Raw genomic sequence first — 27,779 nt, 5'->3', positions numbered from 1 at the left:
CCAGCCATTACTTCTTCCCTTTACCTGGGAGGACACACACATATATATATATATATATATGGCTTTCCTGGAGCCCTCAGTACATGAACGTACCAGGGTAAGTGTTTAGAAAGAAGCAAGACCACATGAAAGGATCCATTGCATCTCCTCCCTGTGGAATCAGGCCAAGGTCAGTGCATTTCAGTGGGAAAGACAACCAGAAGGTCAGCAAAAGAACCACAAAACCAAACCAAAACATGTCAAAAAGGGAAAACTACCCAAGAAAACATTGGGTCATGAAAAGAAAAACCAGCATTACAACGACGAGCTCTTTTCCTCTTACCACCCCAAGCCCTGGCCCCCAGAGGCCTAGTGTTTCCCTCACCATAACACAAACCAGGCCTCCATGCCGGGACCCCGCGCAGCTGCTGCTCGCAGAGAAGCTGGTGACTCAGTGATGTACACAAATGCCTATGTCCTGATGATTTTGGAACAAATTAGACACAAAATGTGAACAAAAGCAAACAGTTCTCTGACCACAGAAACAATGTTCACAGGAGTATCCTGGGAGCTGTACTGGGAAATGTGGGATACGTGCAGCACTGTCGAGGTCCGGCAGCACCGGAGTAATGCATGTGGTTACACCACATGTGACCCACGTAGTAGGGCTGGCGTACTCCCTGCCCCAAATACTGGTTCACTTACACGACTGCAAGCAGAGCAATTTCGGGAGAGAGGATTCAAGGCACAAGTTTGGAGCTCTAGGAGGTCCAACTGGGCTAAATCCATAGCAATGCAAGTCCACCAGGCAGGTGGAAAAAAAGAGGCACCACCACAGTGCTTGCCCAGAAGCTCATGAGAGCTATCTCCAGTTCCACTGGCAAGTAGCAAGGATGGTATTTTACAGAGGAAGACTAAAGAGAGCTGCACAGACCTGGGGAGAGTTGAAGAGCTTCCTCTGAAACGCACTAGAATTCCCTTTGCTGTCCATCTCCAGGCATGACCGAGATTCTCAAGAGAACAATTTTGAGATAGCGCTTTTCCACAACACATTTCCTTGAAAATAAGTAAAAAGTAAAGCCTAAACAGGTGTTAAAATAGTAAAATAGTAAAAAAAAAAAAACAAAAAAACAAAAAACTGGTGACAGGAGTAATTAAAATATTCTTTCCCTTCCAGTTCCTCGAGATACTCATGATGATGTGGGCAGTTATGACCATAGTGATGCAACAGTATCACTTCCATGCTATGAAATGAATATCTTTGGTTCCTTCGGTGCAGGAAAACCATAATTGGCCAATCAGCACAACATGGGGGCTGAAAGGGGTTGCCTGCTGACTTGGCAAGCCTCACAACTGCCCGTCTGGTGCTTTGAAACCCTGTCTGGGAATGCTCTCTTGTCCAGCAGACAGGATCCAGCACAGGTTTAGGAGGGGGAATAATCTGTGCAGGAACTAATCTCACAAGTACCAGGAGCTGCTGATAGCGTTTATGTATGTCCATACCTTGCAAAGCTACCAGCTCACCTCCTGAAGCTGAGGTTTGGGTTGTTGTTAGCAAAAGAGGAAAGACAAAAAGAGAAAACCAGGATATTTCAGTAGCAGAACTTCTCCTGAGATCCCCAGAGTTTGCACTGACTTCTTCTCGGTCCCAGCAAAGGGCTGAGGGAAGATGGAGAAGCCAGGACTGGGTTGCAGTCACTGAATTCAAACCCACATTTATTACAACTGAACACCTCAAGGCAATGAAGAACATAGCATCATTTGAAGAACAACTGTGGAATGTGTATTAAACTCTATACACACACAGTCTTTGTTGAGGTAGAACTTGCCCCAAAGGTCTATGACTGTCTATGACCGTACTGGACCAACTATGTCTTTTTTAACCCTGTAATAGAAAGGGTTGAGCATCTCCTGGGGAGAGCTGGCTTAGAAAGACATTTTAATGCTTTATTAACAAGTGTGTGGCCTTTCTGGGACATTTTTCAAAGGCAGAGGAGGGCCACAAAGATGATCAAAGGGCTGGAGCACCTTTCCTATGAGGACAGGCTGAGACAGTTGGGGCTGTTCAGCCCTGAGAAGAGAAGGCTCCGAGGATACCTTATAGCGACATTTCAGGTACAGGGCCTCTAAGAAAACTGGGGAGGGACTTTTGACAAGGGCATGTAGTGACAGGACAAGGGGTAATAGCTTTAAACTGAAAGAGGGCAAATTTAGATTAGACATAAGGAAGAAGTTCTTTCCTGTGAGAGTGGTGAGGCACTGGAACAGGTTGACTAGAGAAGTTGCGGATGCCCCATCCCTGGAAGTGTTCAAGGCCAGGTTGTACAGAGCTTTGAGGGACCTGGTCTAGTGGAAGGTGTCCCCGTTCATGGCAGGGGGGTTCCAACCCTAACCATTCTATGATTCTATGATTAGAAGAAACTGGTTGGAAGTTTTTTCATGGCGTCAGACTTTACAGGTGGCATGAGCTGTCAAAGGGCAGGAGTCTCAGTTTGTTGGGTTTTTCTTAACTCTCCCAACGAGAAACAGATAATTTTTCTTTTTTTTATTATTTTTTTTAATTTTTTTAATCCCCCGAAAGACGAGATAAGCAGGCTGCATCCAAAGATCCAAGAGATGCTGTGACCCGCGCTGCCCAAGGCGGGTGGAGGGAGAGATTCGGCCAAACCCACGGCAGAAACCCCCCCCTCAGCTCCCCACTCCCGGCCATGCGGGACGCCCTCCGGTTCCCGGGACCCCCCCCCGGGGGCTGCGCCGGGCGGGACAGGCGGCAGGCGAGAGATGCGGGGGGGGGGCAGGGGGGGGCAGGCGGGACCCCGCGGGAGCGGGGCGGAGCAGGGCGGAGCGGGGCGCGCTCCTTCCGCGGCGGCGGAGCCGCGCTCGGGTCTTTCCCTGCGCCGGGGAGGATGCGGAGAGGAGGCTGCTGCCGCTTCCCTTCCCGAGAGCCGAATTTCCCGGGGTGTGTACGGTCAGCAATAAAAAGAGAAACGCACGATCCAAGTTAATTTTCCACCCCCGAAAGGAAATGCTGCTTCCTGTATTATGCAAGGCCGGTGCCAACACCACTGACACAGGAGTCTATTGTCCTTTTCACAAAGCCCGTGGTGGGGAAGGACGCCTGAGAAAATAGTCCTTTTGCAACAGCAAGGAGCTTTTGATCTTTTTTTTTTTTTTTTTGGGGGGGGGGGGAAGTGGGGGTAGGAAAAAAAAAAAAGAAGAAAAGCGGGTGTGCGCTGGGAGGGATGCGGCAGCGGGGCGGAGGGCGCGGGGGGTCCCAGCCGGTACCAGGGTGCCCCTCGCCGAGACTCCAGCCCCGCTCGGGCGGCCAGGATGCGCCGAAGTGCCTGCAAATGTCTTTCCTTTTCCATAAAAAGCCATCACACGGCTTTAGCCTTGCTTCCGATGTGTGCAAGCCGGAACAAAGACACCAGGGATTAAGAGCCTCTTCCTGCCTCTACCCGCCCCCCTCTCCACCCCCCCCAGCAGGTTTAACGCAGATGACCGACAAAGCCCCGGTCACCGGGAAGGGGCTAACGTGTCCCCCGTCGGTCCTGGGGCTGCCCCAACAGCCGGCCCCTTACAAGTAATAATGGCTGAAAACACTTTGTTTCTACTCTAGAAGGATGATGTCTGTCCAAAAGAGGGTATTCGGATCCTTGGATGTACGGGTTCATTCAACGCTGCTGATGCTACCCCTTGTTAAATAATTCTTAAAGAGTTAATCTTCCCTTAAAAGAGCTTTTAAAAGAACAATTCTCACTCTTAAAATAGTTCTTATAAACTTTCCTATTAGTTCTTATTAAAGGCGAGTTCCTGCCTTTCCTAATGGGATACAAAACCCATTTCCAAGGGAAGTCTACGTCCAGCAAGAGCAGCAGGGTCAGGCTCTTGCTTTGAGTGCTTTCTGGCAGCTGTCTGTCTGCAGGGTGGAATCGCTTGGGCCGCCTAATGACTGACAGTGGCTCATTATGAGAAAATGCAAATCATTTTCTTTAAATGTGCCTGCTTGCCATCAGAAAAGAAAACCTGATGTTCCTCTTCACACATGCAGATAGGCTGATTTAAAGGCCTTTTAGGGAAAAAGGATATGGGGAACCTTCAGGAATGAATATGAATCTTTTCTATATAAAAATAGAACGGGATTTCCCACATCCAAGAGCAGGGTTCTTTTAAAAAAATCCTAAGTCTTGGCCAATTTTTATGTCTCCTTTGCAGTGACAGCAAAACAACAAAAATCCCCAAGCGAAATAGATCATCTAGGTTTCCAGTAGCCTGCAAGGTGCTGGACACAGCTGGCTGGGAGGGACGGTGACCATCACCGGTGGCCTCCCAGCCCGACAGCTGTATCCACACACTCTTGCATCCCTCCACAGAGACACAGGTTTGGGGCTGCAGTTTCTGACCCAGTCCCAAACTCTGGTCCATGGTCCTCGGCTCCCGTCTCACCTCAGAGTCGGCATGCCAGCTCCTCAGGCTCTTCCCAGGCTTTCTCTGGAGGCCAGGCACACTGCAGGTAGGAAAAGCTGCTCCGTCTGCCTGTGGTACCGCCTGCCCTCCCCCCACCCCTTAGATGTGGGCAATTCAAGTTTATCTCCCCCAGACTCTGCCATAGGTTTCTGTTATCTGGAACGAGCCCCAGAGGCACAAATCCTTACAGGCATTGAAGTGCCTAACTCCCATCAGAATGAGGGATGTAGTTGTCTAAATGCCACTGATAACGTACAAAGTTGCTCACGATTTGTATAACAGAGATCACGTAAGAACCTGCAGTCTGACGTGGGCAAAGAGCTGAATTTCCTTTATTATTACTGCTGCTGTTGCTGCTGCTATTATTCACCATCCGTCCTAGGGTGTACTCACAAGTCGGGAGTTAGAAGTCCTCTGGGAGAAGGAGCACAAGGAGGAAAAAGTTCTGCATACGAGATTTCACAGCTGGAGATTAGACCGAGAAACAGCAAGTACGGCTGACGCAGAAGCGGTAACAACGGGAAGACTGTCAAGCACAAGAGCGCATTCAGCACGCCAGCCACCCTCTGCTTTCAAGGGTTTTTCAGGGTTGACAACAGAAGTACATTTGTAATGCTACAGGCGTGTTTCTCCCGCCACTCTGATGATGGCTGGTCACTCGGTATTAGATGATGTCTACTGGAAGATCTGTCACCAAGCCATGGAAAAACAACTTAGCCCAGCTTCCTGGGCCTCTGCTGAGAACGGGTTGAAAATGGGATGGATCGCTTCCTTGCAGCCATCTATGTCTCTATGTGTCCATCCTCCTTACGGCAAAATACAAAGTGCACTTGTGAATTTAGAATCTTGGGAAATGGCTAATCACTTGCTGTTTTCCACTGGATTCTGCCAGCAACAAAGTTAAGATGTCCATCCTTTTGGTGAGATGGATGAGGTTTATTGAGAGAGGAAATAGGCACAGCCCTAAGGGATAGGATATGCCAAGTGAGCACCTAAAAATAAACTTTTTGTTTTTCCTGTTCCATGAAAGCTATTGTTGAAGTTGCCACAGAAATATTTCATAATTGTGAAACAACAAAAAAAAAAACCACCTAAGAGGCAATTTCTCCTCTACCTGTGATTTCTCAGTATAGTACAACTTTGTAAAAAATTCAGCATGTTTGAAATAATCAATACATCCAGATGGCGGCAAATTTGTAACTGTTCATCATTAATATGACTCAAAAAAAAACCCCACCCAAACCCAAAAGTACTGTTAGATCTAATTCAAACACTTTAAAATATCATCCAGCTGAAGGTGTCAGTTTTTCTGCTTTGTGAGGGGTAAATCTGCACAAATGTTGTCATTCTAGAGGTCATGTGAGGATGAAATGACATGTCTGAAATCACACAGCACGAGTGATAGCATTTGAAAGTGAATTCTCTCTGTCACGTCATCAGAACCAGCCCTTCTGCAGCCAGACACACTGTTCAATCCCTTTCAGTATGCACCAGGCTCCGGTGTCAGACATGTAGTGCTGTGACCACAGGAACTACGGAAACCTGGTTTCCTATGTAGCTTGAGGTTTTTGTGTTTGAGAAAGTGGGAGTTCTGCTCGATGCTTTCCCGTGGGTGAGCATTCATAAGGCATTTAAATGCCCGAGGGAGCCCAGGGACACGCTGGTGACTAAGAAGATATGAGTTCTCACTACAGCCTTTCCCTTAGTTGGTTCTTATATGGGTTGGTTCTCTCCACCCTACCTAGCCCCTATTTGCATGCAAACTGAAGGAATATAACTACCTTTAAAACCTATTCTTTTATATCGGCTTTAGTTAAAACTGGCCAACAGATTCCAAAGGGCTTTTTGCTGAGGTAGGAACCATGTAGGTACACAGAGTTTGCTCACGTAACTCCCAATTTTTTAGAAAACAATGCTAATTGCTTAGATATTTTTTTGCTGTCCCAGTTCCTTCTAAAGAAAAGCTGTAACAGAACCTTATTTCCCTACTTTAGAGAATTTCTTCCAATTTCCAGCCGAAGTGAATTCCTACTGAGTTTACATCTTCCTGGTTTTATGCTGATTTTGTCTTTCTAGCTTAATTGCCATCTGTTTACAGGTATTTATTCCTTGATAAATACTTATGTCAGACACAGAATCAACTTTATTTTTACTATAATTGCCTCCTGTCATAGGACAGAAATGCCCTGGTAGACATGCCCTACACCTATTCCAGTTTTAACTAATTATTCTCAAACATTCAAAACCACTGTTCCTTTCCATGGCAGTTGCACACTCAGGGATCAAGAATTAATTCACACATTTTTTTTGGCTTTGTCATTGCCAATGTATGATTGCCAAACTTACAGCAGATGTTTTTTGAGGAATTTACTCACCAGAACTCATAACCATTCTGCTTCCTGGCCTCATGAATTGTGAGTATAGCTTTACTCAGAGATTTTGGTAAGTTATTTTTAGCATCATGTACAAAAATATTCCATTCTGAAAGTTGGTTTTATTGGGGATGTTATGCTGTCTCATACATATATGTACACAACAATTTGGAATGTGAGACTTGCAACTACAGGGCATGAAAACTACTAGTTCTGGTTCACCTTGCCAAAGAGAGATTAGTGCTCTCTGTGGAAAAAAAAGAACAGAATATTGCATGATCAACCAAAACAAAACACACTGTTATTCCAGGAGAAAAACCTCTAAAAAGACAGCTAAGTTTTCCACCACCAGCTGTTTCAGAAGACAGCTGCACAACCGAAACAAAAAGCAAGGTGCCTGCAAAAATCCAGTCTAGTAAAAAACAAATATGTGGGTCTGAAAGTTAATGTTTAGGTTTGTGCTTCACAGGAAATGTACCTGTTTGCATTTCTGTCTCTCCTCCAACCTAAGGATCCTGAAGCTCTTTCAAAAAAATCAACTAATGAAAATTTGCAACATTTTGGAAATGAGAAACATCCTCTCTGAACCAGTCTACTTCTCGGTGACCATTTTCTACTGAAGGCATGAAAAGGCTTCACCAGCCCTGTCTATCCAGGATGGAGAGCTCCTCAAAGACCTGTGATGTGAAATACTTCTCCCTTGAACCTTGTTGAGAAGAGGAATCTTTCAGTCAGATACTTCCTCATGTTCCTTCAGTAGCCCCACCATTTTAGCCCACACACAGGGCTCAACTTGGTTGCCAAATATAGGTGTCTAATCCCACCTGTAATAACCTGGGGCATGCGACTTGTTCACTCAGGGATGGCAGGGATCCAGCGTGCCCAAGCCTCCCAGGAGCAATGGCTGGAGTCCAGGAGGGATTCCCTGGGACCTGTACAATGACTGAATGCCAAAGTTCGGACAACTAAATTGTCCCTCAGGCTTCCTTCTAAACATGTCTCAGAAATGCCCATCTTCTCTTCTAGCTAAGACACTTCTGACTTGTTTTGAAGTTTATTGTAATTTAATATCACTTAATACTTGGTGTTTTATAATATATTTACTTTCAAAGTCATCTAGGCCTAGATTTAGATTAAGTCCTTGTAATAGATGTTTTCTACTGCCTGCATATCTTTGAAGGCCTAGAGTGACTCAATAGGAAATACAAGTAACATGGACCAAAGTGGGCTTTGGTCTGCCAGACTAAAGGATGTGACCACACCAGTGGATGCAGATAGACCTCAACTCATACTGCCAGAATCCTTAAACTTTGAACTGGAAATACTGAGGAGCTGAATGAGTTGAGTGGATTGAATAGAGCCAACCTGGATCTGGAAACAGTACAGTCATACTCCGTTGAAGCTGTTTCTGACCTAAGACACTCTGCTGCAAACTGCTCCATGGACTTGGCCTAGTCTCCACAAGGAGCATCTACCTTCCAGGCTCTTTTGTTATTTTTTTTTCTGTATTTTCCTCTAAGCAAATGTGGAACAGCAGTGGAAAGCCTTTAAGTTGCATATTTCAGCAACCAAGTCTTGTTGAAGATGGTGAATGCAGCTGCTTCATTGTCTGTGTTAAATGGAAAAAAGAAAACAGAAGACTTTCCTCTTTCAGTTTATAGGTGTAAAGACAGCAGTTAGGCAACCACATGAAACAGTTTGTCAATCTTCTGTTAATGCAAAGAATTACAGCCTTTTAGATGAAAAGAAAGTCTAAAGATAATCTCTTGTAGGGCTGTTACACAGCTTTTCAATTAATTCAGTGAAAAGCTGGCTAAACTATTTCTATGTTTATTTTCCCCTGATTCATTTGGCTTGCCTGCTTGAGTGGAGAATGTGCATGTGTGTGTTCTTCTGGCTGAGACACAGAAATAAAAATTAATCTGTGGTTTACTGTTTCCAGGATCAAAATTAACCCACAGGCAGTAGCTTGAGGAATTGTGGTTGAAGAACTGATCTTCCTTTATGAAATTCAGTCTGTGCTTCCCTTATTTATCAGCAGTTGTTTCCTTTATTCTGCTTTGGATAATGTAGAGGGCTTGTCCACCTCTGAACAGAGTATAGCACACATTCAGGTGCCACAGTCACTCTGGCCACCTTTCTTTGTCATTGTGTTTACAACTTCCTTTTATTTCAGAGAACAGAGACTTAATGATATTTCCTTATCGTGGCCATCAGGACCTTTAAGTGTTTCTCCATAAGTTAATCCTCACCTGCATCTTTCCAGTTTAATTTTTTTTTGGCATCATTCACTTCTATTGTGCTAGGAAATGTGACAGTGTCTAGTAGAATGTTTCATTTTCAGTTGGCTCTCTTTGAGATTGTTCTGCCTATAGTCTCTCTCTCTTCTGGGTTTTTCTTTTTTTTTTTTTTTTTTTCTTCTTTACTGTTTCCAAGGTCTCTTCTTGTTTGGTGTGAATTTGCAAGTCAGAAAGCTGCTGATCTGAAAGACCATTTAACTTTTCACTCCTTCATAAGTGACCACAACTAATTTGGCTAGATTTTTCATATATATCTTTTTCTCTCTTCTAGTTAGTGCTTTAGTTTTTATTTAATAGAGACTTCTATCTGCTTCTTTATCTAAAGGGGTAAAGCTTCTTTTCATTTGTTCTCCTTCCTTCGCACTGTTCTTATTTATCTAGACTTAAGTTATACTTGCCAGGAAACCAAGAATGGTTATCAAAGGTTCAAAGCTATTAGTGTCAGCTGAAAGGGACTCAACATCTTCCCACTTGAAAAAAAAAATAGAAGAACAAGAAAATTAAATTACTTGTCCATAAATTAAAAAGATCTGTCATAAAACATAAAATAGAGCCCCTGCCATTTGGCTAAAGTATTGTAACCACACATTTATCTTTTCTTCAATCTCTTTCTCTAGCTGCTGCAATTACAGAAGAAAAATGTCCAGGTCATAAATAATTTCACCCTTTTAAATGTTAATGTTTTAAATATTTAAGCCTTTCAAAATGTTTTTAATAGCTTTACAGAATACTTCCTCAAAGCTATGCCATACTCATTGCTCCAGAACATAGCAATACAACATTTCATGCTTTTCTACTAGGTGTTTCCAGCTATTAATTAAAAAAGAAAACATGAAGTATGTTGACAGACAGCAGTGGCCCTGGGCACAAAGACATAAAAACAATAGTAACATGATTGCTATAGAAATGGAAGTAGTCATTAACTAATCACAGGGGAAGAAAGACAAGACTAGCACCAGAATCAAAGAACAGGAGAGAAATTTTCCTGTAGAAGCAGGAAAGATTAAAAAAAAAAAGATCCACAAAAATCAAATGTTCTGGTGCTTTGATGGTTAATAGCAGGCAGATGAACCAATCATTTGTCAGGAATTTTTTTTTTTTCTAAGAAATACAGAAAACATACCTTAAAATCTATCTCTTCTTCTCAGATAATTGGAAGTTGCTAGAGACAACTAAGCAAGAAGTTGTGTTTTCCACAGCAGTCAATAAGGTACCCCTGAGCATGGTGAGCAGAACTTGCAGAACATCTATTACAAACGAAAGACAAGAGAAGATTTAGAAAAAATATCAAAATGTATATAAACATGGTTTATTTAAATATCTGCTTACCTGAAATAATTTCTTATCTTTCTTCTTTTTTTTTTTAAGAAAAAGGCCAAGAACAAAAGCTATTTACCCCTTTCCAGCCAAGAAAGACTAGAGACACCTACAGGCCCATGTTGCTGTGGACTCACCTTCCCTAACCTAGCCCGACTTTCTTATTCAACTGGCCAGATTTAAAGCCGTTCTTGAAAGACAAAACACAATTCCTGTGCCTTATGACTAAAACAAGTCAGATTTCAGTAAATATAGAAATGGATAACAAATGATTATGAAGTCACTCACAACTCCTGTGATGCTGGCAGCATATCTCAACTGCAGGGCTCTTATTATATGCTCTTATCACCTAACTGACTGATGTTTGTATTAGTTTTAGGTTGTTTTTTTTCTTTTGTTGTTGTTTTGTTTTGATTTGTTTTGTTTTGTTTTGTTTTTTTAAATCCAGGTTATCTCACTCTCCTCTATTGCCAGGAATAAAAGGTTGACTAAAGTAATGGGTCACTGATGGATTTTCCTCTGGGTCCACGGATTTCAGTGGAGGAGCTGGGAGAATTTCCATAGAGCACAAGAAGTGGCCATATTGAGAAGGAAACAGTCATTACATGATGGGCTTCTGTGCCCTTGCAGGATCTTGACAATGATCTATGTCAAATTGTTTTTCAGAAAACCAACAAGTGCACTAAAACTTGCTGTCCAATACAAGTGATGTTAGAGCAATGGATCTGAGCAGGCACTGGGAGAATGAAGAACCACCCACTGTAGGAGAAGAGCAGGTTTGGGACCATCTAAGGAACCTGAAGGTGCACAAGTCCATGGGACCTGATGACATGCATCCGTGGGTCCTGAGGGAACTGGTGGATGAAGTGCCTAGGGAACTGGTGGATGAAGTGCCTAGAGAACTGGTGGATGAAGTGCCTAGGCCACTGTTGATGATATTTGAGAAGTCATGGCATTTTGGTGAAGTTCACACTGACTGGAAAAGGGGAAACATAACCATCATTTTTAAAAAGGGAAAAAAGGAAGACCTCGGGAACTACAGGCCAGTTTCCTCTCTGTGTCCAGCAAGATCGTGCAGCAGATCCTCCTGGAAACCATGCTAAGGCACATGGAAAATAAGGAGGTGACTGGTGAAAGCCAGCATGGCTTTCTCTGTTCTCATGTTCACTGAGGACAAATTGTGCCTGACCAATTTGGTGGGCTTCTACAGTGGGTTTACAGCATTGGTGGATAAGGGAAGAGCAACTGATGTCATCTACCTGGACTTGTGCAAAGCACAAGTTTAGACACATCCTTGTGTCTAAACTGGAAAGAACTGGAAAGATGAATGCACCAGTCAGTGGATAAGGAATTGGCTGCATGGCCACACTCAAAAGAGTTGTGGTCAATGGCTTGATGTCCAAGTGGAGACCAGTGATAAGTGTCATTCCTCAGGGGTTGGTATCGGGATCAGCACTGTTTAACATCTTTGTCAGCAACATGGACAGTGGGATAGAGTGCACCCTCAGCAAGTTTGCCGACAACACCAAGCTGTGTGGTGTGGTTAACATGCTGGAAGGAAGGGGTGTCATTCAGAGAGACCTTGACAGGCTGGAGAGGTGGGCCGGTGCAAACACTCTGAAGTTCAACAAGGCCAAGTGCAAGGTCCTGCATGTGGGTCAGGGCAATCCCAGGCACAAATACAGGCTAGGCAGAGAATGGATTGAGAGCAGCCCTGAGGAGAAGGACTTGGGGGTGCTGGTGGATGAGAAGCTCAACATGAGCCAGCAATGTGCACTTGCAGCCCAGAAAGGCAACTGCATCCTGGGGTGCATTAAAAGAAGCATGGCCAGCAGGTCGAGGGAGGTGATTCTGCCCCTCTATTCCACTCTCATGAGACTCTACCTGCAGTATTGTGTCCAGCTCTGGAGTCCCCAACATAAGAAGGAGGTGGACCTGTTGGAGTGAGTCCAGAGAAGATCCACAAAGATGATGAGAGGGCTGGAGGACCTCTCCTATGTGGACAGGCTGAGAGAGTTGGGGCTGTTCAGCCTGGAGAAGAGGAGTCTCCGGGGAGACCTTACAGCAGCCTTCCAGTACCCAAAGGGGGCCTACAAGAAAGCTGGAGAGGGACTTTTGACAAGGACATGTAGTGATAGGTCAAGGGTCAATGGTTTTAAACTGTAAGATTGTAGGTTTAGACTGGACATAAGGAAGCAATTGTTTCCTGTGAGGGTGGTGAGGTGCTGGAACAGGCTGCCCAGAGAAGCTGTGGATGCGCCATCCCTGGAAACATTCAAGGCCAGGTTGGATGGAGTTTTGAGTGATCTGATCTAGTGGAAGGTGTCCCTGCCCATAGCAGGAGAGCTGGAACTAGATGATCTTTAAGGTCCCTTCCAACACAAACCATTCTATGGCTCTATGATTCTCAGGGAGATTGATGTCATTATTAAGCTTCATATGTTTCAAAAGTAAATAAGATGGGAAGCAGGCTGGATTCAAAGCATCATGAGGTGTCTCTTGCACAAGAGAGAGAAAGTATCACTAACACAGTGGTAATGGTCAGTACCATTATCACACTTGGACTGTGAGAAAAGCGAGATCCCAAATCCAAACCTCAGCCTGAACGCTGTGCAAATGCAGAGAAAAGTGACATCTTGCTACACAGTGTTAATGGGATGAGGGAATAGATGCAACCATCAAAGCCAGAATTCCCAGCAGTGAAGTAGTGGTATTGGACACTCCTAATTATGAGTGCCCAACTAGAAGTATATTAAGTGGATCTGATTTTCAGAAAGTAGCAAGTTCTGAAATTCAAGAGTTTCGGAGACTGTCATGTAAGCTGCCCACAAAATTAGGCAACAAAATAATCTCTGACAATCGGTAAATGCAGTAGTTACTTCATCATTTCTGGAGGAGCAGCAGCAGGGAAGCCAGAGATGACAGTAATGTCAGGAGATAACACTGCAATAGTGGGAAAGGGCAGTCTCTGACTGTAAAGCAGACATTGGTGACAGTAGGGAAACTGTTAAGCTAATGAGGAAGAAACTTCAGAAGTGCAAAAACGCCTGCATGCCAGCCCACACAGTAACTGTAGAATTGACCTTCCCATTCCTGCTACTAAAAGCAGTAATTTCTTAACCTTGGACTTTCAGACCACTAACAAAATAAAACAAATCAAATCAAAAGAAAGAAAATGGAGTGTGCAAGTTTATCAGGGGCATTGTAGTGGATTTTTTTTCCCCCAGCTAATGCAGCCAGGTACACTGTAGCCTCATCACACTCAACCATGGACCCCGCAGTCTCCAGCTCTGTCCAGTGTCAGTACAAGATATGCTCCAGCTCACCGTGTGCAGAAGTTCCTTGGGCCCAGCTCCATCTGCAGCTATCCCTCAGGACAGGTGAGATATGTTCTCCTTTCCTGTAACACGGCTGCAAAAGCATGACGTTTCTCTAACCCTCCTGAAACCCTTTTTTCATTTTGATATTTTTTCTCCTATATTGCTGACCTAAAGGGAGAGCAGAAACTTTTTCATTAGATGTAAAACATATGTTTGTGAGAGGAAGTTGTGAAAAACATTCTAAGAAGTCACACTATCTCCTACTGGGCATTCTGGCTGTCAGATTGACTACATCATTTACTGCTCCATATGACTTCACTCGCTATTCCCCTTTGCTCTAGATCATGTAACTTATTTTTCAAGGTCTATCTGCCTTTAACAATTTCGCCTTTCTGTATGCTGTGTAATATGTATAAAATTGTGTGGCATGTCTGTGAACACTTTGGAAAACCTTTAGCAAGTGTCTCTTTGCATTCCTTTTCCCACTGAAACCCATCCATCCAAAGCCTAACAGAGAAACAGTGCAATAGATAGGTAGCAATATACCACTATTTGGAACACAAGCTTACTGTTGAAATGTTGTTTGTTTATTTTTTTTTTCTGAATAGAAAGCAAAGGCACAATCTACTTTGTAACCTGATCCAGGTATTAATATAGAGTATATATTACTTTTTCTGCTTGCATGCCCTGCAGGTCTTGTGACAAAGACTTATAAGAGTGAGACAGGTTAAAAAGTTTGTACTGAGATTCTTGTCTTAGCATGAAAACACATTTCCTTAATTCTAAAGGTGCTAAGAATTGACATTGTTAAGTGAGGTTAATGGAAGGTACAAATGTTCTGCCTCCTTTGGAATAACAGGACACAGTTACCCACTTGGTTGTCTGGTTTTAGATATCTATGGTTGAAGCAATTTTAAACACTGCATCTTGTGGGGTCAGAATGCAGAGAAGGTAAGCCAAAAGGAAGTGGCGGCTGAAGTAAGAGGTAGGATATAGCCTCAGAATAAAAGGGACCAGCACAGCATATTTTTAGATGCTTGGGAATGAGGCCCAAAAAGAATAAAACTGTGCAATCAAGGACACTGCTTCCCCTTCCAATCACACACACACTCTCTATATTGTATCTAATCACTCACAGTCATGGAGTCATTTCCTTAGGAGTTCTAAGGGAATCATATTTGGATTCCAAAATGTGTAAGCAATTCATTAATTTGATACTATAGAAATTTGCATCGGAAGACCTTGACCAAAATATTCAGCACCACAAGTATGGTATCATTCTTCCAGTCCCTTCACAGTTTTCCACCTGGTTCATTTTTCAAGGATGTATATTAGCTCAGAAAAAAAAAAAGAACAGATATTAAACTGGCTCTAAATTGATAATGAATCCTTGCATGACTCCATAGGCACATTAAGGAATATATTTCAAGACAAATAAAAGGAATCTTGACTAATTGTATTGTTTCTGAGAAAAGGCCTGTAGAAGGAAGAGTGGGTGGCTGAATAAGATCCCGCAAAAGATTCAGCATTTATGACATAAAGGCAAAAGCATTGACAAGTGAAGTGAAAACTCAGTGTGTTATCACTGAGTCACACACTGAGAAGCACATCTGTTGACACAGAACGTAGACAATATCAAAATAATATAGTATAATGCCAAGCAAGCCCTTACAGTAGAAGCAGAATGTAAAATCATTACACATAAAGAGTAAAATCACGTAAAAGCCACACAATCTGGCACTCATGCTGTCATTAGGACAGATAGAAAAAAAAAAAGCCATTTAAAAGCAACCACTTGTGGACTGAATCATAACAACCAGATACCTTTGTATTTTGTATTAGTATTAATATCTGAAACTCCATCTTGTTTGAGAAATCAGTACAGTTTTGAATGGCTGCCCTCTGAAAGACTAATACTGCCAAGCAGACATATGTTACAACAATATAGGCACTGCAGTAATATATATATAAAAGGAGATATGATGATTGTTATTTCACTTTTAAAAGTCACTATGCCCTAGGGCACAATTAACAGGCAATAAATTCCTACATGCTACTGAAGTTCAGAGATTAGTGTTTGCCAGTCAAAGCATGGAAACACATTTACACCTAATAAAATAAGGCTGATTAGCTGTTTAAATAATAGGAAATGTCAGTCAGGGGCCACAGAAGGCTATGAACAATAACTAAACCCATCATCAAAAAACTAACGTGTGTGTTTAAAGAAAAGTCAAATATTAAGCATCTGCAAGAGCCTTAAATGTTTGTCATCTAAAAGAGAAGGAACTTTACTTAAGTGATGCAAACAATAGTCAGTGGTAGAAACTTACTGGAGTACAGCAGGGCACATGTCACTCCAGTCTGTGCACTTCTTTGCAGACTGATTTAGGAAAATCTTGTACATACTGGACAGGAATTCAGACAGATTTTGGAACATAGTATAGCTCATTAGGACATGTTTTTGCCTTGTCAAGTGTTACGATTGCAGGTGATATCAAAGGGTATGTCTGAAAGAATATGTTTTGGGTTTAGGACTATATACGCTCACTTAAGTTAGGTAATGCCGGGAAAGAGGAGGTGGACAATAGCACTGGTGTGTCACTTGACTGGACAAGTGACTTCTCCGTACTTGTGACTTGAGACACTGCTTCTTCCTGAGAAGACAAGGATAGGGGCAGAGGCACGTCTTCTGTACATTGACACAGACCAAGTAGCGCTGTTTGGTAGTGGTTAAAGATCAAAAACTGGATCCTAGCTACTGTTAGAATTTCTCCACTCAGACATCTGACTAGTTTTTAAAAAATACTATAAATATTTTTCCATTAGTTTTAACATCTTCCACTGTTCTCCTCTTGTTTTCTCATTTTTTTTTCTTTAGCTTTGAATTTAAGAGAGGTTAAAACAATAATTACCTAGAACCTATACAAAGAGACTAATAGTATACTTTCTGATTGATTTCATGGTTTGGTCTTATACTCTGCACCTTTAATCTGACAAACTTAAGCTGTATCACTCAAAACAGAAACTACATCATGAAGACATGCTTTTTTTTTCCTGCTGTGAACGCCCAAATATAAAATAAGGTACAACAAAGTTTAGTTTTTGCCTGCGGTACTTAAGTTTGCCAAAATTCCATGGCACACAACCCTTTCCCAAAGGATTCAGCACCTTTCATGACCGCTAATGACCTTACAAAGACAAGATAGTTTTGCACTAAGAACCATTTGTTGCTCCGCTGAGACACTTGGAAAACATACATTAAAATAATACTTTGCATTAAGCAGGGACTAACTAAAAAATAAATAATCAAATACTGTTTTGCAACAAAAAAAAAGGTTTTGGAACCAAAGTTCAAAGGGAGTTAGCGTTTGATGAATTTGTGGAATTTTCTCATCCTGGATTTCTTCTTGCCCACGGCAGGAGTCAGTCCTTCGGCAATGAACAGAAGTGATCCTGCATAGATATGAACAAAAGCAGGACCTGCATAGTGCTTGTGATAGACGCTCGCTCTTCTATATTGTCTGCTCTGCAGCAGTATTCCCTTGCAGCACTGAATGACAGCCATGCACTGTACTAGTAAGAGCATATCCAGCAGACTGAGAAAAGTGGTTTTCCCCCTCTGTTCAGCATTTGTAAGATAAATCTGAACTACCGTGTCCAGTTTGGGGATCTTCAGTACAAAGAGACAGACAAAGTAGAGCAAGACCAGTAGAAAGGTGACCAATATGTTTAAGGGGATGGACTACATGACATATGAGGTGAAGGTGAGAGAACTGGGTTCATTCAGCTTGGAGAACAGGAGCCTAAGGAAGGATCTGATTGCTGTCTACAAATAATTAATGGCTGGTTATAGAAAACAGATTCTTCTCAGAGAGCCAAGTTGCAGTTGGGGAGCTCTTAGTAGCTATAAGGAAAAAAAAATTCCCAAGGAGGTGCTCAGGTGGGAGGAGTGGCTGCTGCAGAATCCCCATCCTCAGAGACAATCAGGGCCCTGAGCAACATTGTGTAATAAGCTGACCCCATTTTGAGTGGGGGAGTGGGTTTAGACCAGATGAGGTCCTAAGTTCCATTCAAAGCTAAATTATTATGTTATTTACAAGATCATGAAAGGGACACAATGTGGGGAAACACCTAAGCCACATGATGAAATCCAGTTTGGTTCCAGTGGCATTTAAGAATGTGTTTGAATTATTCATGAAATAGAATCAAGAAATAAATACAGCTGCGTGATGTAGAGAGATAAAGGGCCTATATATAGCTTCAAAAATTCTTGAAGAGGGGAGGGATATTCTGTCTAGCCTGCCGGATTGGAACCAAGGAGATAATTTTTAATTTTCAACATTTTTAATAGGTTCTTCTGTGATTTGGGGCAAACAACTTAATCTCACTATAAATCAGCTGCTGACTTATTAAGTAACAGGATAAATCCATGAATACTTAGGTATTTATGAGTCCTTCGAATAATACTAAAATAAAGTTCACAAGTGGACTCCAACAGGGCAAAGGAGAGGATGCAGCTCCTTAAGTTCTGAGTCATCCGTCTTAATGTAAGATAAACTGTGCCATAAGAGCATAATTTACAGCAAAGCTAGGAGGTTTAGCTCCAGGGTAGACATCTGTCATGTAGACATCTGCATCTGGTTAGAAGAATCTCACCCAGGAAGCTATGATGTGAAACTGCTTCCTCTTACCAGAAGCATTCAGATGTAGCGTTAATCAGAACACAGTAAGAAGTAGGATGGATGTTTATTTTCTTCAGTCTCTCAATAATTGCACTTAGTGAGGAGGTGGGGTTTTTTTTGGTACTCTTGCCAATAATACATTGTAATTTCTGTATTCAAAAAACTAGATTATTACAATCATAAAGCTGCCCCAATGACTTCCAAGAAATAAACTTCTGGATGAAAAACAAATGGTTCAAATTAAACTTTGGTTAAATATGAATAACAGTTGGGAAAAATATCTTTGGAATTGTCCTAGGACAAGTATATTGACTGCTTACATACACAGAGATCTTTGCTAATTTTTCAAACAGCACGAATCCTTTGTACTCTTCAATTTACACTGCACTCTTTGGATGCCAAGATGACCACAAAAATGAGATATGACTTCTTCCATATGATGTTTAGTAGATACTGTGTCCTGTATTTAAAACTGGTGGTTTGTCTACCTGTGCTTTCTACACATCCCAATGTGATTATTACTTCTCTGGGTGTGAGGCAGTAGGTGAAGCAATAGATAAGTAAAGCAAAAGTGAACCTCTATCACAAGTCTGAGTTCAGTAAAAAAAAAAATCCATCTTAGAGCAAAACTATTCTCCAACTACTTTACCATTGATATAAAGGTATGGAGTTCTCCCAGAAGCAAATTAATTTACCAACTTACTATCTGCTGCCATGTTTATTTTCCTAACCACACTTCTAGAAAGTCCCATCTCGGCTCTCTCTTCCGATGTCTCCCACTTTGACATTCTTCCTGGAATTACAGTTAGCCTGACTTAATTTAATTAGTGTAAAGATCATGTACACATGTTCTACCACAGTATTACTTACAATCTTATAAGCATGTGTGTATATCCCCAAGGGCATCTTAGTCTATGTCTAGGGCATTTTAAATCCACATCACTTACTCAGCTATGGCACAAAAAGATTAAAGGCTGTAGGGCTGGTCTACAAACTTCACCTCTTGACTTTTGTTAAGTTTGGACTGTAAACATGCTACAGTAGAAATGATATTTTCCTTCTCTCTATGTACATCACCTAGCACAACGTGACCCTCGTCCAATATTGGGATGCCTGCATATTTTACACTAATACAAATAACTAATATTAGTGAGCAAAATTTGTGTGTGTGTGTGTTTGTAACAGAGAAAACCTGCATGGGAAGGAAATTACTTCTAGTTTAAGAAACCAGCAAAATCTACACATTCCAGGATAGACAAAAACCAGGAGAAAAAAAAATCAAAATCCATTGTGATTGCTGGCAGATCTTAATGACCAGGTGTAATTTTAAATGCTTAAAACCCATATTGCTGTAGTCTTGGGAAAATCAGAAGGTAGATTCAAGCAAATAAGAACAACAAATACATCACTCTAGGTTTTCATCAGATTCTGGGCAATCCCACTGAACCAGTGTATGTGAAGCTTGTGGGCTTCCTTACGCCGCTGCCTGGTTTCCTACTCCCTGAGAACAATGCAATGAATGAGATTGGGAAGGCAGGAGAGCATCCAGCCCTGGAAGACAGCTATTCACACTGCTCCAGCCAGAGGCCTGTCAGCATTTCCACTCTTTCACACGCGTCCCAACTTCAGACAGGGATTACATCACTTTAACCACTTTTCTCACATTTAAAAAAGTCAAAATTAGTCAAAACAAAAACAGCAACAATGTGTGCTCAGGGATGTGAGCAGAGAAATAAGGATAAACAAATCTGCTGTCTTGCATATCCTACCAGCAGTTCGTCTCAGCATGATCCTTAAAAACAGCAGGGTGCCTAGCCTCAGCTTTTATCAAATAACATTTACAGGACACCCCACATTCCCTGCCAGTGGACCACAAAGCATCAACAGGGAACTAATAGGCTGCCCTTTATTTTTGAAATGTTAGGGTCCAGCTTACTCAAAAAATACTACGATGTATTCAGTTTTGTTTTGTTTTGTTTTATAGCATGGGAAAGAATGAATGAGAAGTGACCCATACAGGCTTACTTATGAAAAATTACGGTTTGTATTACAGGCATATTTATGAAAACAACTGTGTGTAGGGACAGTTACCCTTCAAAATCACAGTTCCACATCTGCATAGACACATAAAGTTTGCTGTAAAGTCCGTTTTAAGGGAATGCCAGTTTTTCAGTATTGGAAAAGGGAAGGCAGGCTCTAGTATGTCTAGACAGATGTGTTCAGGGGTGTTGTCCCTAGACAGCAGAGGATATATGGCCTTTAAAGAGGACAAAGATTGGCTTTGCTATAAAAGAACAAGCCACTTCCTGGAGAGGAAGATGCACTGATTTTTTAGGAAAATGCAGACACATTGTGAGCTCCAAGGAACAGGGATCTAGAGAGGAAGGAAGAGACTGCAATGTGAGGACTAAACATTACCTACCTATTAACTTTGTAATTAAGGCTCATAGCCTGTTATAAATGAGTCTTTGTACAATCTTCACCCAGATGACAAGAAGCAAATGCTTTTTTTTTTTTAAATATCTTTATTGTTTTCTTCTTCTGCTTCTCTCCTGCTTGAAGGAAAAAAAAACAACTTGTAAAAATACACCTGTAGTGTGTATTTCATTGCTAGTAAGGAGGAAAACCATGCCGGAATATGCTTTTCTACAGAAGAAAAAGGCTTTTCGCTCAGGAAAAGACAAGGAACTTAAGAGACTATAGAGATAACCTGAAAATGCTGATAATGAAGGGGGATTTCCAAATGAGGTGCCAGGACTCAATGCTTAGACACTGACTCCCTGGGCTTTCAAAGTTTCAAGGAAAAGTTGGCACTGTTATGTTGACAAAATTCATATAGAAAACAGGAAATGTTTTCCAGAATTTTAATAACATATTTTGCAAAGTCAGCAAGTTACATTTTGCTACAGGAAAATTCTCAGAAAAGCAAGAAAGTATGTGAGAAGTAGACAATTGAAAACTGTTTTTTATCTTTCATATTCCAGTAAGCAGGCACATAACATCCTCCCTTTGGCTATAAGACAGCTATATTATCTAATTGTGAATAAGCACAGATATAGGTTCAAGGAGTTCTCTTCCATGATTCCCACTCTGGCTTTCAACATCTCAATAAATTTATTGAGTTGAGTTTTTTTCTCCATTGTTTTCCAAATGATGGAATTATTTTAGCAATATTATGAAGACTAAGGTATTATCACAACTCAGTAGCTTGTGGTCTTAAAATGTTAGGAAAGGAAGTGGGGGGTAGGACAGATGTAAAATCCTTTGAACCGAGAAATAATCCTGACATCTACTCTTCTCTTTCTTATCACCTAACATTCACTTCCTATTATGTTCAAATACGCCAGACAGTGGTTAATAACAGATAAGTGTATCTAGAATGAAGGCCAAACACATCATTTCATGCTCCTTATCCCTCTAATCTTAATTCAGAAGAATTCTCTTCTTCTTCTGGAATCCAGGGCAACTTTTCTGGAAACTGCAGCGATAGCAAACTCAGTAAGTTATCAGTCCCCACAATGTGGGTGAGTTGTGGCTGGAAGCAGAGCAGTTGAAGACATCAACCAACAGCAGGTTTTTTCCATAATATCTATATGTAGCATTGAAACAGAATAGGAAACTAATGCATTAGCCTTTCATTCTCAGACTAGTAAGAAGCTAGCTGAGATTATTAATAAATGAATTGATGGTCTTCATTTTGTAGACTTTCAGGTACGTGTCTCAGAGTGCAATTTTTCGTCTGTCTTTGAAAATCATCCAGGAAAAGTGCAGAAGTACATATTTTAGGCTGGATCAAGGAACAAACAAAACACTCGGCAAGCAGAGCTAAATATGGGTAATGTAAAATGTTAAAGTACACCTGATGTCTACAATCTTTTCTTTATTTAAAGAGTGGGAAAATGCTGATCTGTAGATCATTAGAAACACACTGGATATGTTTTGTTTCAAGAATTTTGTGACTAACACCAGCACAGACTAATTATTGCTTCTACTTAGTAGCTGTATCAGAGGCCCGCTGCTTTAGTCTTGTGTTCATAAAAATGGGTGTGAAATAAGAAAGAATATAAGCATATTCAGAAATATATCCTGTTCTGAGGGAGAGAATATTTGAAACATCTTACCCTCTAATCCCAATGCTACTTCTCAGCATATAAGGAAAAATAAGTTGTTCCTCTTGGACACAGAGCAGATCCACATGTCACCTCATGACTATAAAAAGAAAATTCTGATCTCCCTTAGTAAAATCTCATGCACTACAATACAGTACACCTTTTAGGGCATAATCCTTATTTACGCTCTTTAGACAGAAATATCCCAGAGGAGAAGGCTCCAGACACTCTTCCTTCCTCTCTTGTTCAAAGGATTTTTTTCATCTTTTTAGGACAGTCAGCATGCTATTCTCAAGCCAAAAGTGATGGCTCTTACTACAATCAGATTTAGTAGGAATCTAGAGGGAAAATCAGATCTGGGAAAAAAAAAAAAAAATCATAGTTTTAACATAGATATAGCTATTCATGAGATCTGGTGTAGATCCAATTTTTATTTAGAGCAGAGCTCCCCAAAATGAGTATTCTGCCTCAGTTTTCAAGCAGACCGAGAAGGTACAACCTGGTAGCAAGGCTAAATGGTAATTTTTAAGAAACCTGTAGAATTGGAAATGTCTGTTTCCAAGGTGGCAGAAAAATTTTAAAAGCTGAAAGGTCTAAATTTAGTCATCTAGATAATCTTCATCATCCAATACTCAAAGAACCAACACAGTAATCACAAATATTACAACAAGGATTTTCAATAAATCTTACAAATTTGTATTGGTTCTATCTATTGGCCAGTGGTACACCTAGGAACTATATTTAGGAAAGAGTGGGAAAGACTATTCTAGATAACAATGAAATCAATAATCTGACAATTAAAATATGCATAATTTTAGAATAAACTTTGAAGGAGGGAATAATTAGGTATTGGGTGATTGGAAAATAACAGACTGAATTGATTTTCTAAGAGAGGACTGTGTCAAAAGAATATAATATCCTTCTTTGATTGTATAAAGGAGGTTTTGAAAACAGTAAAGTACATCTCTTATCTTGCATAATTTTACCTTAGTATTTGATATGTCACAAGGAAAAATATTGTTTAAGATGAAGAGTGTTAATGGCAGAAATTAAATTTGAATAAAATACTACTCAGAGAGAAGAATATAATTAAGTGCCCTGAAAGAGGATGATGCAGGATATATTAGACTTCCTCAGGGACTGTTTTCAGGATTAGTCGTATTTTAATATTTCCATAACTGATGGTCTCACAAGAAGCGGGAATATGCTAATTGAAGTTAATGGTAACCCAGAAATTCAGGAGATCTCAAACCAGAGAATCACCAGACTAATCACACATGTATTACAGTAGAATAATAGAAATGTAACAGAATAAAACAAGGTCATTGACTAGAGATGAAGAACAAGACTTCCTGCAGCAAACTAGGAGCTTGCCAATTAAAGCTCTCTGGTGAAGAGAAAGCCTGGGAGTAGCCTGTGAAGCACCAGTGTGATGCAACTATGAAAAAAAAAAAGCAAATGTGATCCTATATGAGAAGAATTATATTATTGTAGCTGTGTAGGCACTGATGTGACCTCATCTGAAGCAGTCTACAAAATCCTGACTAGTCATGTTCAAGAGATGTAAAACTGAAGCACGTTCTGGAAAGGGTTACTGGGAGTATCACAGATGGGCTGGAGGCTTCATGTCCTCTTCATGGAGTAAGAACCATGCGAGCTAAAATCAGCATAGCCATCAGAACAAATAAGCATAAACTGGCTGTAAAGGATTTCTGTCCAGACATGAAGTTGCATCATGACCACAGCAATGAGGTTCCAGCACAACCACAGAGAAAAAGAACAGTCAACGAAGAAGGAAAAGGAATGAGATCAAGTTAACTTAATATTCAAGTTTATTAAGATGTTATGAAAATAATTATATAGCATGGCTCTTTGTAACAGCAGTGGACAGGACTCAGTGAGCCAAGAGGAGCCCTTGAATCCAAATGTAATCCTATGTCGACCTCCCTTCCCCCTCCTCGTCTCCCTTGAGCCCGTATATTACTTTGATCTGCCCACTCTGATCCTCCACCACAAAGGTATTCACACAAATTTACTCTCAGAGGAGGATATGACAGTCTTTCTTGAAATGTCCACTGTATATATTTCCCAAACCCTTTCAGGACTGTTTGCTCCTTTGAATAAATGGCTTGGGGTTTGTTTTTCCGGTAATCTTTTGCAACTTAAAAAAGTCCTTCTGAAGAAGAAACCACGCAAGTTTTCACAGTTAATTTGCATCTTCTTTGTTCCAGTCTAAATCTAATTCTTTAAAACATTTACTTTTTTTGCCTCTTCTTTTTTTTTTTTTTTTTAACCTGGAAGGTAACTCTGAATCTAATTCATAATCTTGCTTCACAGACATGGAGTTTGCAATTTCTTCTGAAACTAAAAGTAGAGAATTTACCCGATGGTATAAACTTAATTTGTTTCCTTTCTCTTTAGTTTTAGTTCAGTATGTTAAATACCAATATGCTAAATAACCTCTACAACACTGCAATTACATGTGCTTCAATAACTTTGTGGAAATAAACTTGTATCAGCTATCTGCTGCAACATTCTTTACTTAGTAAGTATAGAGCTGCCACTGAATTAATTGACAGTTTCTGTCACAAGTATTTCCTAATGATGCTATATAAACTGAATAGGAAATCTCATTGGAACCAAAGTTCCAGTACCACATTTTCAGCATCTTTCAACAATAAACCTGAGCATAGGAACATGATTGAGGCTGTTAGCAAAACATATATAATAAAAAAGTAATTCATGTCATAAATCAGGTAGCTGTAGAGACTCAGAATTAAGAAATGCACTACAAAGAGCAAAAAAAAAAGTTAAGCTCATTGTGTGGAAAACCTACAGTTAGGACGTATGAATAAAATCATCAATGGAGAATGTATAATCATAGTTTCCAGAAAAAAAAATGAACAAGAATAATATTTGTAATAAATTATTTTCTCCATAGAAACAATTGATTAACTGGCAAGACCCTTGACGGTATAATAGTATTGAATTTCATAAAAGCTTTTCCTGAAGAAACACTGTAATAGTTCTTCTGTACAAAACCAACGTTGCTGTTTTGCTCCCGCCTTGACTCGCTGAAGTGCGCTCTGCGGGATCATCGCACCCGCGTGGAACCCTCGGAAATTCCAGCAAGCTCTCTACAAGCGTCAGGGTCTGCCTACAAGCCGCTTACTGTAAGCTACAACTTCTGTTTACCTAGGTGCCAACAAACGGCAGTTTTCTATCAGAAATGAGTCATCATCAGGTTCAAACCTAAGCCCAAGCTTAGCCAAAATTCAGGAGGCTCTGGATCCACTTCTGATTTTGCGGGCTAAACCTAAGCATGCTGGCTCACATCCTGAGAGTTCAATGCAGAATTGCCTTTGAAGATTTGAGCCTTAACTATTTCTAAGCCAGCCATCACCATGCCATCCATGTGACTAACGATGGCATCCTTAAGCACCACACTGCAGCTAGATCAGAAACGTTGTCACAATTTTGCTTTTTAAATGACAGAAAAAGCACACGGAGAATTTTTTTATGTTGACAGTTTCTTACAGGGAAAAGAAATACTATTTTTAGTGTTGCACATATTTTTGCTGAAAATGACTGTTTTCTGAGCGAAATGCCAAGTTTTCAGTTTGGCGATTACTGGCTCATTCATTGTCTTCAGCTGTAAGAGGAAATTAAGATGACTTGTGATTATCTTGCTGCTTAATGGATTTGGTTATGAGTCAGAGCAGTCTCAGGCTCCTCTCTTGCTGCTATGCATTTTGGCAAACTCCTGGGTGATTTTTTTTTTCCTGCACAGCAGCAGGAATGGGAAGTAATGTTCCATTCAATTCTTTCAGCTGTGACTACTATTAATTATCTTCAAGGTTTCCCTTAGAAAGACACTCTCACAGGAAACGTGCTCTTAGTCTCACCTATGGTGGTGATGCTTCTGAGAGACAAATCACTCCAGGCTAAGGGGGAAGACAATTTTTTTTTTTTTCTGTGAATTCTCATGAGGGACTTGGTTTCAGTGACAAAAAAAAAAAGTTTATAGAGCAGTGAGATCTTGACTACATGAACACTGTATAGGCTAAACATTGGACTCAGGCTGAAGGATAGTTTAAGAATTATATGGTCAGAGGGAGGTAATAGAGTTTACTGAAAATAGCTATTTAGCCATTAATAGGGAAATACTGCCATCGGCATTCCCCCAGGTACTGCCCATGTAGCTACAGCTGCTGCATATACATTGCTTCTTATCTTTCGACCTTGTTTTTTTCATAATTCTCACAGCATTGCGAGTGAAGAGAAAAAGCACTCAAAATACGCCACAAGCATCTAACTCCCAGCTAGACTGAAGAGAGGCAGCTGGCAAGTGCTGAGGAGGAAGGCAGGCTGAGGGTGTTTGGCTGCTGAGCATCCCCTAGTGACTGGCTCTCCCCATTACAGCCTCCTGCTCTTCTGAGTCCACAAAAGGAGCACGGAGAAGAGAAGCACAAGTTTTTTCCGAGTCTGAGCAGCGGATTACTACAAATTAAGAAGTTGTAGACTTACAAAAGCACGGACAAGCTACAAAATAAGTCATCACTTCAAGACAACAAGGACCTCTTTTTATCCAAGTATGTAACCTGGATTAAAGAACAACTGGTTTGATCTACCAAAACAGGAACTGAAGACACTTCTACAGATACACAATCTTTTAACTTAAAATTAACTAATGACTTATAAATAGAAGAATGAAACGAGGGATTTTTGATATTATTTCCCCATTGGATGCTACAGGATGTTAATAAAGTTTGTGTATCATACAGAGATAACAACCTACTTTTTTTTGGTCATCTATTGGACTGCTTGCTGCATTTGAATGATGAAGATGGGCAAGTTTTGACTCAAGAAAATCCTGCAAGCTCTAGAGTTTGCTGGTAAACAAACAGGAAAAAATCATCTGCTTCGGCAATATGTGGGATTCTTTTTTTTTTTTTTTTCTTCTCCCTACAACAGTAACTTTTTTTTTTCTAAATACTTTCACCAGCTTCAGGAAAGGGTGGGTTAGAGTCAGGGGTTTCCTGAGCCTTTTCAGAACACGGTTTTAACGTAGCCATGTGTTCAGAAGAGCCCCTAGAGAGTCTTGTTTTGGAACACTCTGACGCCTACACATTATTATCTTTGCTACATTTTGCAGTTTTGTGTGAAATTTATTTTTAATCTTTAACAAAACATGCCCTTGTTTATCTTAAATTCAGAAAAGGTTTAATAATTT

At 40.8% G+C, this 27,779-nt stretch overlaps 1 long non-coding RNA gene across 1 annotated transcript in view; it reads right to left on the bottom strand.

The window, feature by feature from the left end:
* Positions 1-27,418, bottom strand: part of LOC147602371 (uncharacterized) — a 32,103-nt gene extending 4,685 nt beyond the window's left edge. The window contains exons 1-2 of the long non-coding RNA XR_015257991.1: positions 27,345-27,418; positions 10,242-10,365 (exon numbers count right to left, since the gene is read on the bottom strand). This is a non-coding gene — a long non-coding RNA (uncharacterized LOC147602371). The remainder of the gene's footprint in view (positions 1-10,241; positions 10,366-27,344) is intronic.
* Positions 27,419-27,779: the final 361 nt, after the last annotated feature.

This window comes from Chlamydotis macqueenii, chromosome 1 (genome assembly GCF_036417535.1).
Source record: "Chlamydotis macqueenii isolate bChlMac1 chromosome 1, bChlMac1.mat, whole genome shotgun sequence".
NCBI classification, from domain to species: domain Eukaryota; kingdom Metazoa; phylum Chordata; class Aves; order Otidiformes; family Otididae; genus Chlamydotis; species Chlamydotis macqueenii.
This window is presented reverse-complemented; position numbering and strand designations above follow the sequence as displayed.